The sequence below is a fragment of the Nicotiana tomentosiformis genome, chromosome 3 (genome assembly GCF_000390325.3).
Source record: "Nicotiana tomentosiformis chromosome 3, ASM39032v3, whole genome shotgun sequence".
Taxonomy (NCBI): Eukaryota; Viridiplantae; Streptophyta; class Magnoliopsida; order Solanales; family Solanaceae; genus Nicotiana; species Nicotiana tomentosiformis.
This window is the reverse complement of record NC_090814.1, coordinates 68,770,762-68,783,803: the sequence shown is the minus strand read 5'-3', so window position 1 is coordinate 68,783,803 and position 13,042 is coordinate 68,770,762.

Here is a 13,042-nt window from a genome sequence, read left to right as displayed (position 1 = left end):
TACAAATAGCTAATTGACTAATATTAGTAATATTTTATGAATTGACCAATTTTTATAATAAGCTACTTATAAATGGACATAGCTGGTAGTTTCCCGTCAAATAAATATTGGGCTAAAACGGTCATAAAATACTCTTAATATGGTGTAATATTGTCTGATTTGGGTCAAACTCGATTTTCTCCAAAATGCCTCACACCATTAAGAGTGTTCAACTTTTTATAAATAATTTATTTTCTTTTCTAGTTTCCACTTAGGGTTCACACACTCCTAACAATAAAACGGGGGCAATACTCTACAGAGAAATAAGAAAGAACCAGTAGATATTTCTAAATAACCGAAATATGTGCAAACCTATTTCGGCATCAGTTTTACGTATATAAAGAAAAAGGATGGCTAAAGAGTCACGAGGCATGTATAAGACACTTGTATTTGCAATGTCTTTTTTGTTCTTGAGGGAAGAATAAAATGCTGCTACTTAACTTTTAGTTTGATTTACTTATGTTTAAGGAGTATCATGTACAATGAAAGAAAAGGTTAACGTGACAAATTTAAAAAAGAAACAGTAAAAATAGTACTGGGTAAACCATCAATGTATGGTCAATTTTCAAATGTACACAAGAGTGGCCAGTAAAACGTTTGACTGAATATGTATACGAAAGTTTTTTTTTTAATATAGGAGTTGGTGAGGGGACCAACAACTATATTTAGTAGCCATTTTTTATTTGAATCAATTGGCCAAAAACAAGAGAAATCATAGATGTCATTTTGACCTTAAATTTTAGGGGGAAAGAACAAATACATGTTGTTTTGAGGTATAGACATTTGACGTCATTTTGACTGCATTCAGTGCCACTTCCACTAAATTGTGTTGTTGTTGTTGTTGTGTGTACAAGTTTTCGTCAGCTCAGCTGGTGCCCAAAAGCCCAAGCCAAATTCCAGTGCTTCTGACAATTTCAATTTCCCACTTAACTACTGTTCATCTACATACAAATATTATGCAATTTACTGCACCACTAAAAATCGTCAAATTTGGTCCCCCCCCACACTGTTGATTATGTCGCGGGGGGACGTTGAATTCAATTTTGTGTCATATCTTATCTTCAAAACAAAACAAGTATTTCAACTTCAAACGAGCGAGTTGAGTCAAAATTGGACATGTTAATATTGAGTATTGTTGTAAATTATTATTATGGATTATGGATGTCTATTACTCCTATTACTCTTTTTCATGATATAAATAACCTCCATTTCTACTTACAATTATAGTTGTAACTCTCACACCTCCATAACCTCATCTAGGTGGATCCACAGTTATAGTACACAATACTTTTGATGCGCAACACAATTTTATGTGTAAAAATCCACCGAAATTGTAACAAATAGTAGATATGAACCGATATATTAAAAATATAATGTGTTCAATGATAAAACCCTTAAAGGTTGAACTCATAAAATTTAAATCCTAGATCTGCCTCTCTACTTATATCACTACTAGAAATTCTGCCAAAACCGACCGAAGTCGGTCGGTATTTGAAAATATTTTATTTTTCAATTTTTTTTTACGAAACCGACCAACTTCAGTTAGTTTTTTTGGCGCAAAAATGCGGGAAACTAATTTCGTGTCCCGCGAAATTTATTTTTTAAGAAACCGATCAACTTTGGTCGGTTTTTCGTATAAAATAAATTAAAATTAATATTCAAAAAATTGACCAAAATCGGTCGGTTATTTCAGTCGGTCATTTTTAAAAAATCGACCGATTTCGGTCGGTAATTTTATATTTTTAATAAAATCGACCGAAATCGATCAGTTATTTTCGTGCGAAAATGCAAAAAGAGTACAAATAAAATAAAAGATAGTCTTAAACCAAAATGTACCAATGGTCTGGTAGTAGAATAGTGTCATGCCACAGTACATACCCCTGTTTGATTCCCAGATGATGTATTTTTTAATTGTAAAATTAAATACTGACCGACTTCGGTCGGTTTTTTCGGCAGATATTTTTCTTTTTTGGTCGCTTGTAAAATTTTAGTGACCGACTGAAACCGGTCAAAAATTGCGACCGACTTCGGTCGCTATTTATTACCGACTAGCCTAATTTTGACGAATTAAAGTCGGTCGGAAATTGGTTTATATTTTCAGTTTTCCGACCGATTTCGATCGGTATTTCTGGACGGTTTTAGGTAGTTTTATAGTAGTGTTAGTATGATAGAATTTGATGTTATCTTGGGCATGGACTGGTTGTCGCCCTATCATGCTATTCTAGATTGTCATGCCAAGACTGTGATGCTGGCTATGCCAGGTTTACCACGGTTAGAGTGGAGGGAATCTCCATGAGCCTCCTCCATGATTTAATAGTTAATGTCATGTTCACGATACTCTTTGGTGTTCTTCAATGTAATCCTACAAATAAAGGTATCTTTACACAAATAGCCGGTTGGATTTACTGTTTACTCTTCATATTTGGTATACATATATTATACGTTGATTATACATGATTATACACATACTTTCTCTCTATATATTTTTATATTTACCGACTAATTTTAGTTTAAGTGGTTGGACGAGGAGCTACTTAGATTAATTTATTGAGAATGATGTTGTACACTACACAAGAAGAAATAAAAAAGCAATCTCTTCCTCCCTTCCTCTCTTATATATATATATTTTATTCCATATTATTATTTTTAACTAAATTTCTTAACAACATTACATTAAAAAAATATTCAACCTAACCGAAGTATGTTTAGGCTGAAGTTGATTCGATTACTATTTAATTCTTCCAACATTTCACAATTTAGTGGGCGTTTGGACATAAGAATTGTAAAATTTTGAAAAAGTGAAAAAAATTCAAGTGAAAATGGTATTTGAAAATCAGAGTTGTATTTGGACATGAATATAATTTTGGGTTGTTTTTGAATTTTTGTGAGTGATCTGAGAGAAAATTTTGAAAAATAACTTTTTGAAATTTTTTAATTTTTCGAAAAATTCCAAAATTTATCTTCAAGTGAAAATTAAAAATTTTATGGACAACACTGATTTCGAAAAAAAAGTGCAAAAAAGTTTCATGGCCAAACGGGCTCTAAATATTATGATTGGATTAAAAGAATATCTCTCCATCCATTTATTTCATATTTATTCTTTTTTTATATAGAGAATATTCAAGTAATTATTTTAGCCTAAAATAGAGGATGACAATTAACATGTTGGGTGGAATATTTTAGCCTTTTCTGCTCGGAAATTTTGAGAGAAACTGACATTGTATAGCCTCTCTCAAAATAATAACTGAAAAATATATATTTTTTGTATATATATACATTATGCATATTATATACAAAATTATATAAATTTTATATATTTTTTCGGCTACCAAATATAAATAGTTTATGACATGAGCTAAAAATGAAAAAGCCCAAATTTTGACATACAATCTGTATCCAACCCATTTTGATGATTTTTTTTCAAATTATATCTCACACCTATGTTATTCAAATTTGGACGAGTGCATAATTTAGGCTAAGTTTTTATGCGTTACAAAAGTAAAAATGATAAAAGGAATTAATCCGAAACAACATATCTAAGGTCATACTCGTTCCCCAGTTTCCCTTGCTCTTTGTACAAACAACAACAATAACAACAACAACAACTTAATAAAATCTCACTAATGGAGTATGGGGAGGGTAGTGTGTACGCAGACCTTACCCCTACCCCGAAGGAGTAGAGAAGCTATTTCCGAAAGACCCTCGGCTCAAAAAACAAAAAGGAGACAATATTAGTATCAAAACAACAATCATAGGATAAATAGGAACATTATGAAATCCAGAAGAAAGATACAAAGCAAAGGGAGACAATAATAGTAAATATTAGTATCACGACAACAATCATAAGAAAAATAGGAACACCATAAAATCTAGAAGAAAGATGCAAAGCAAAAGCGATAGCTAGTAAATAGGACATGCACTGAAAAGCGAAATAGTAAGTCACAACATTGCCACTAGCTATCTTAGACAAAAACCCTACATGGCTAGTCCCACAATGGTACGAAGTAAGGCACGACTCAACTACCTCCTAACCTACAACTCTAATACTCAACCTCCACATCGTCCTATCAAGTGTCATGTCCTCGGAAATCTGGAGCCTCGCCATATCCTGCCTGATCACCTCTCCCCAATACTTCTTAGGTCGCCCTCTACCTCTTCTCGTACCATCCACAACCAGCTGCTCACACCTTCGTACCGGAGCATCTGGGCTTCTCCTCTGAACATGTCCGAACCATCTAAGTCTCGCTTCCTGCATCTTGTCATCAATGGGAGCCACATGCACCTTCTCCCGAATATCGTCATTCCCAATCTTATCTATTCTAGTGTGCCTGCACATCTACCGCAACATCCTCATTTCTACTACTTTCATCTTCTGGATATGTGAGTTCTTAACGGGCCAGCATCTGCTACTTGCTCTTTGTACAAACTACTTCATAATCCTTTAGAATTTATTGCCTCCTCTTTATTGAGGACCTAAGGTTTTTCTTATAAATTTGCGGTTTGAGATTTACAAACACGTGCTTGAAATGAATCTATCTAGATTTATTTTCCAAGAAATTATTGATATGAGAAATTGTTTTTGACCCCAAATTACTGACCCACTGATACTAGGAGCTTAAATTGAGAGTGCAATTCTCAAGTCTCTTTGATAATGATAATCATACCACTTCTTTTTTAGAGGTCAACCTCCTACTTATGATTTATGAAGAAGATTCAGTATCTACTTGCATTTTGTAGTGGAAGTCTACAAATGGTTTTAGTTTGTATCATCAATCATGCCATATGGGTCCGAATGTCGCTGCAATGGATGATTCCTTCTTCATTTTATTTTTTAAGCGAAAATAACTCGCTGGACTAACTATTATTTTTTCAGTCGATATGCATAACGTATATACTAATTATACATGGTTATACATATAATATATATGAATTATATATCCTTCGATTATTTTTAGTTTAAGTGATTGAATAAGCAATTATTAGGATTAATTCTAAGCAAAGACAAGGCTCAAACAGGTAAACTCCATGCATGTGGCATTTCATGATGATATTCAGGGGTAAAATCAACCTTGTTCCGAGGTACATCCCTACCCAAAAATCAAAAGAAGATTTAATCAAAATAGTCGCCCACTTAATCTCTTAAACTTAAAATAGTCGGCGGATGTATAATATATGTATAATTATGTATAATCACTGTATAATCTATGTATACCGACTAGATAAAGTAAACATTAAATATGGCCGGCTATTTGGGTAACAATCCCAAATCAAAATGTGCGATACTTTACACATCATCGGAGCAAGCTAGAAAATTGACAATCATACATTCCCACTAGAATTGAAACAAAAAAAAAATCCTTCAAGAACTCTAAAATTAGGAAAAATTCAAGGAAACTATGGGTGACAAAATTAATCAATAAAAATATGGCCAGCCCAATTCATTTGTGTTTGGACTGGTTGGGCTGGGCATATTTTCATAGTGGGTCAATCTGGGAACAACCTAAGTTAACCCATCTAAAAGTTGGGCTGATTTGGGTTAAATATGTGAGTTCTTTCATAAATAGCCGGTTGAATTCATTGTTTACTTTTTTATCCGTATATATAGATTATACACTGAGTATACGTGATTATATACATATGATACATCAACTGACTATTTTTAGTTTATGCGGTTGGATGAGCGGCTATTAATATTAATTCTTCTAAGAATATATATGAAGCCAATATTAACTCATAAGAAAGGAGAAAGTGCATAGCATTGTACAAAAGTTTGTAAAAAAAATTCACTTTGGAACATACTTTAAAATTCATATCTGATTACTTCATAATTCACATATGAAGTTACAAATTTAGGGTTTCGAAATCAGATTTGAAGCACTTCTATATCTCTTTAATGCAACTTCATAATCGGATATGAAGTTCTATCTCTTCAATACAACTTCAGAATCGGGATCTGAAGTTCTTCTATCTCTTCAATGCAACTTCTGAATCGGGATCTGAAGTTCTTATACGATCTCTTCAATGCAACTTCAAAATCGAATCTGAAGTTCTTTTATCTCTCAAACATTCTATTTCATCGATTTCAACGAGGTCACCGTCGAGCAAACTTTCTCTAGGTTCAACAATGGTGGTTGAATTTCTCCAATATAGTATGCAAGTACCAACTCAAAGTTTGAATCTTATCTTTAAGAAGAAGAAGAAGAAGAATAGAAAAAGCAGCAGCATAGAAGAAGCTTCGAAGAAGCAGCGGGTAGAGAAGAAGCAACTCAGAACAAAGCAATATCTAAATTTACCTAAATATTGGGATCGGTTAAACTTTTGCAAAAAAAATAAAAATGAGTACAGGTTAAATAATGGCGACAAAATATGGTGCTCCGTAAATTTTTGTCACGAGCCCAATTTCTCTCCGTAGGATGTCGTGATGGTACCTAGTCTTAGAGACTAGGTAAGTCTAACACTTACTGAATTAATGGCAAAATTCAACCAACAACAACTAAATGTGAAACAAAAATTTTTATACAAGGCCAACAATTGATAAGTGGGGATTTTGACTACTTATTTGCGCCTTTTGACTTTCGGTTTAGTTCAAAATACTTAAAGGTATTTCCGAAAACTGATGAAATATGCTTACTTACAGGAGTATTGGAAAATGAGCCAAAGTGATGAAATTCAATTCAAGAAGGAGTGATTTTGAATAAGGACAAAAATCAAGCAAAAAGGCTAAAGTGCGGACCGCAGAATTCTGTCTACGGCCGCAGAACAAGAAGAAAATTTGACAGTGCTGCAATGCAAAGTGTGGACCGCACAATAATTATGCGGCCGCAGAAGCCAAGGTTCAAAGAGTTGGGAATTCAAGACAATCAAGATCTGCGGACCGCACTATAATTGTACGACCGCAAAAATCAAATGTGCGGCCGCACCCAAAATTGCGCGGTCCGCAAAACTCAAGAAGTGCGGCCGTAATTCAGAATTGTATGGCCGCAGAAACCACTCATGTCAAGAGCTGCAGCAAAGTGCGAACCGCATATAGAATTGTGCGGTCGCAGAACCTTCGAAAGGGCAATTTTGTCCGAAATTTTCAGCTATGTATAAATAGTCTTTTTTGACGAAATTAGGTCAAGTTTTGAATATATGAAAGTTGATAGCCGTTTTTCTTTATTGTTTTAGGAAAACTTATCATAACTTGCCAATTTTGCATTGGATTTTCATCTATTTATCATTAAATATTAGTTTAATCATCTTTTTTTCTTTATTTTCTTCATCACCCACTATGAGTAGCTAAATTTCTAGCTAGGGTTATAACCCAACCCTAGTGTGGATACCTAATGGGTGTTTGATTTAGGGCTTGTTTATGGTTGGATGTGTAATATTTAGCCTAGTTCTTACTATGATTGTAGAATTAATGGTTGCAAACATTGATTCAAGCCTATTTGACTTAGTCTCTACATGAGAAAGAGAGACTTAGTCTAGAAAAACTTGGCTAACAAGAAATTGGGATGAACTCAAGAAATTGATAGTCCCAATTAAAGGGTTGAATCTAGAGATAGTAAAATCCGACTTGAGTATCTATCAACTATTTTGTGCATTATCCATTTGGACTTGAGAGAGAGTCAAATTGGGCAAAACCATTATATTACCGAGAGGTATTGAGTGGGTAATTGTGTGTTGATTGCTATAATGCACTCCGACCAATGAAACCCGCTCTAAAGCCCACAACCCGTTAGGCAAACACCTAGGTAGAAGTCACAGCCCTAGATCTTTTACATACTTGAAAAACAACACCAAAAATATTATTCTTTAGCTTTACATTTGCAATCCGTAGCATAATTTAGAAGTAGAATCAAAACACAATTTGTGGAAGTGCATCTTAGACACTTTACGCGCTTAGTTCGAATATATACCTAATCCCATTTACGCTCCATGTGGATTCGATCCCGACTCCCAGTTGGATAATTATTATTGCAATCGACCGCTTCACAACCCCAAACTGAGGTATGATTTGGGCGAGATCAATTTTTGGCGCCGTTGTCGGGGAGCTAAAAATGGATTTAGCTATATATTTGGTTTTGTGTGTGACTTGTCTTCCTTCCCTTCTGAGTTACTAATTTGTTTTTAGTGAAACAATTGTAGGTACAAAAATGGCTCTCAACAACAATGATCCTCTCAGAAACTTTCCATTGGGGGAAGATGTGGATGATGACCAAGTTGGCGAAGTTCCTCTTGAACATGAAGCAAATAGACGAGGCCGACTGCCTCATGACAATGTTCTCGTCCCTCCCCCACCTCCACCAAAAGCAGCTCCACACTGGGTATTGCCAAACGAAGGATATGCAAGTGCCATAGTCCCGCCCCGCATTAGGGCGGGCAACTTCCAAATCACTAATGTTATGCTCACATTGCTCACCGAGGATTCTTCAACGGGGCTCCGAGTCAAAATGCGTACAAACACTTGAAGGAGTTCGTGGACACTTGCTGGGGGAATAAACATACTAATGTCTTCGAGGATGCTCTAAGATTAAGGCAATTTCCTTTCTCTCTACGGGGGAAAGCCTTGGATTGGTTAGAAATATTGCCAAACCATTCTATCCGTACATGGGATGAATTGGCGGAGAAATTTATTTCCAAGTTCTTTTCTCGAGGGCATATGGCTACACTTAGAGATGAGATTCTAGCATTCAAGCAAGAACCCAATGAGCCTTTGCACGAGATATGGGAGAGGTACCGTGCTATGGTGAAAGAGTGCCCAGACAATGATATGACGGAGGCTATGATTCAACAAACTTTTTATAGGGTGATCAATACTACCAATCAATGCGTGGTCAACCAATTTTCCGGTGGAAATTTCATGACAACACCATATGCCGAAGCCTGTGAGATCTGAGATGAAATGGCGGATACTTCATTGGCATGGCAAAGTAGAGCAAATGTTTCTTAAGGTGATCCAAATGTGATTCACCTACATAAAAAATTGCATGATCATGGGCAAGCAATTGTCGAGTTGACCACCACAATAAATCAATTAGCCAAAGCTCAACTTCAACAAGTTCAAGGTCCTAAGCAAGTATATGCAATGGAAGGTGTAAATATGATGGTGAACAAGCAAAAGAAAAAGGGTCAACAAGTGTAAAACCGTGCGGAACAATATGTGCAAGAAGATAGTGGGTTTGACCAAGATGAATCATACAATGAACAAGAGGAGGAAGTGCAATATGTGAACAACTTCCAAGGGCAAAGAGACAACTCTCAAGGCCCGAATCAATAGCAATGGCGATCTCAAGGTAATCAAGGGAATTGGAACTCTAACAACCAAGGTAATTGGAACAATCAAAACAATCAAGGTAATTGGAATGGTCAAAACAACCAAGGTAATTAGAGTGGAAATAATCAAGGATATTGGGGAGGCAACAACCAAGGGGGTTGGAACAATAACCAAGGGAATCGGGGGTCGGGCTTCCAAAGGCCCCCGATGTATCAACAACCAAGCAACCCGCCTCCTTATCCTTCACATAGTCTTACCTCTTCCAACAATGAGATAGGGCGAATTGAGAACATGTTCAAACAAATGATGGAGAAGAATGCCGACTCCGATGTTCAACTAGCCTCTCACAACACTTCAATTTGCAATTTGGAAGTTCAATTGGGACAAATCTCGCAAGCTTTGAACACTTGTCCTAAGGGGGCACTACCAAGTGACATGGTGGTGAACCCGAAAGGTAGAAATAACACGGGACATGCCATGGCCGTAACTACAAGGAGTGAAAAAGGTGGGGATGCAACCACCTCAAGTCAAAGAAGAGTTGGGGATGATAGTCATTCAAGAAGATGAGATTCCAAACAATGTGGTGTAAGCAAATGACGAAGTGAGAATTGATATTGATGAAAATGTGGAGGAGACTCAAGAAGAAGTGAACTCGTCTAGGGAACACATTGTTGACATACCGGAATCGGTAGTGCCAAAGGCTAAGGCACCAATGCCAAGGCCTCCTCTTCTATACCCTCAAAGGATTTCTAAGAAAAATGGCGAGAACCAATTCAAAAAGTTCATTGACATGATGAAGAGCTTATCTATTAATGTGCCATTGGTTGAGGCTTTGGAGCAAATGCCCGGATATGCAAAGTTCTTGAATGATTTGGTGAGAAAGAAGAGGTCGATGAATTGTGAGACTATAAAGATGACACATCAAGTGAGCGCAATTGTGCACTCAATGGCTCCTAAATTGGAAGATGTCAGCGCTTTCACAATCCCTTGCACCATTGAAAGTGCTGACTTTGCCAAAGCTCTTTGTGATCTAGGGCGAGTATCAACTTGATGCCCTACTCGGTTTTCAAAACGTTGGGGATTGGGCAACCAAGACCCACTTCTATGAGGCTACAAATGGCGGATCGTACTATGAAGAGACCATTGGGTATTATTGATGATGTGTTGGTTCGAGTTGATAAGTTCATCCTCCCGGCAGACTTTGTGATTCTTGATTGTGAAGTAGACTATGAGGTGCCTATTATTTTAGGTAGACCTTTCCTTACTACGGGGAAGACACTTGTTGATGTGGAAGCCGGTGAGCTCACCTTCCGAGTGGATGATGAAAAGGTGGTTTTCCATGTGTGCAAATCTATGAGGCAACCGAATAGCAGTGAAGTTTGTTCGTTTGTGGACTTAGTGACCGAGGTGATTATTGATGATGCTAGTGCTATGATGAATGATGATACTTTGGAGGCCATATTGCTTAATCATGATGATGATGAGAAGTATGGCTATGTGGAATGTGTGAATTTATTGCAAGGAATGGGATCGTACACTTATGAACCCCGCAACTTGTCCTTAGATCTTGAAAACCAGAAGACTCCTCCAACAAAGCCCTCAATCGAGGAGCCTCCCACCTTGGAGTTAAATCTATTGGCTCCACATCTCAGGTATGAATTTCTTGGCTCGTGTTCTACTTTATAGGTTATTCTTTCCTCTTATTTGATTAACGTGCAGCTAAACTTTACTTTGGCGATGCTACAAAAGATGAAGAAAGCTATCAGATGGACATTGGCAGATATTTGGGGTATAAGCCCCGCCTTTTGCATGCACAAGATTATTTTGGAGGAGGATGCCAAACCCTCCGTTGAACATCAAAGAATACTAAATGAAGCAATGCAAGAGGTGGTGAAGAAGGAGATCATAATGTGGTTGAATGTCGGGGTTGTTTACCCTATTTCCAATAGTTCGTGGACCTCTCCGGTGCAATGTGTCCCAAAGAAAGGGGGCATGACTCTGGTCACCAGTGACAAGAATGAGTTGATTCCTATAAGAACGGTGACCAGGTGGAGAGTGTGTATGGACTATCACAAGCTCAACAAAGTCACAAGGAAAGATCATTTCCCACATCCATTCCTTGATCAAATGTTTGATAGGTTGACCGATCGTGCTTTCAATTCTTTCCTTGATGGATATTCCGGCTATAATCAAATTCTTATTGATCCGGAGGACCAATAGAATACTACTTTCATATGTCCCTGTGGTACTTTCACATTCTCGCAGATGCCATTTGGGTTATTCAATGCACCAGCGACTTTTCAATGGTATATGATGGCTATCTTCACCGACATGGTGGAGGATTTTCTTGAGGTCTTCATGGATGATTTTTCTGTGGTTGGAAATTCCTTTGATGATTTCTTGAAAAACTTGGATAAGGTCTTGGCAAGATTGAGGAGACAAACTTGGTGCTCAATTGGGAGAAGTGTCACTTCATGGTCGAGGAAGACATTGTCCTTGGCCACAAAATTTTAAAGAATGGTATTGAGGTCGACAAGGCCAAAATAGAGGTGATATCTAAACTCCCACCCCTACATCCGTGAAGGGAGTGAGGAGCTTCTTGGGTCACGCGGGGTTCTATCACCGTTTCATCAAGGATTTTTCCAAAGTGGTGAACCCCTTGTGTAAGCTTTTGGAGAAGGATGCCAAATTTCATTTCAATGAGGATTGCATGAAGGTATTCGAATTGCTCAAGTTCAAATTGACTACTACTCCTATTATCACCGCACCGGATTGGAGCTTGCTTTTGAGCTCATGTGTGATGCAAGTGATGTGGCGGTCGGAACAGTTTTGGGGCAACAACAATAACAACAAACTCAGTTTGATCCCAATAGGTGGGGTCTGGGGAGGGTAGTTTGTGCGCATACCTTACCCCTACCTAATGTAGGTAGAGAGGTTGTTTTCAATAGACCCTCGGCTCAGGAAGGGAAAGAAGAAGTATAGGAAAGCAAGGAAGGAAGAAAGATGGAAGAGAAAAGAAAAAGGGAAAGATAAAGGATAAGTAGTACCAAATAATAGTAACAGGGAATACAATACCTGAGACGAACAAAACCACATAACGTAATAAAAATCTAAGAATATGAAGAGACATGCATGCTACTAAGACTATCGGTGAACAACTATAAACTACCTACTAACCTTCTATTTTAATCCTCGACCTCCACACCCCCTATCAAGGGTCATGTCCTCAGTGAGCTGAAGCAGCGTCATGTCCTGCCTAATCACCTCTCCCCAGTTTTGGGGCAACGTATCAACAAAATCTTCCATCTGGTATACTATGCTAGTAAGACCATGAACGATGCCCAAGTCAATTACACGGTGATCGAAAAAGAGCTCCTTGCTATTGTCTTTGCTATGGAGAAGTTTCGCCCGTACTTGATGGGTACAAAGGTGATTGTCCACACCGATCATGGGGCTCTTTGGTACTTAATGAGCAAAAAAGATTAGCGAGGTTAATATAGTGGGTGCTTTTATTGCAAGAGTTTGATCTCGAAATCCAAGACCGCAAAGGCAGTAAAAATCAAGTGACGGACCACTTGTCTCGCTTGGAGGAGGTGGGGAGGCCATATGACGGCCTTGAGATTAATGACTCCTTCCCTGACGAGCAACTTCTAGCCATTTAAATGATCGAGATGCCATGGTTCGCCGACTTAGCAAATTATCTTGTGAGTGGTATTGTACCAAATGAGTTCTCTTCAAACCAAA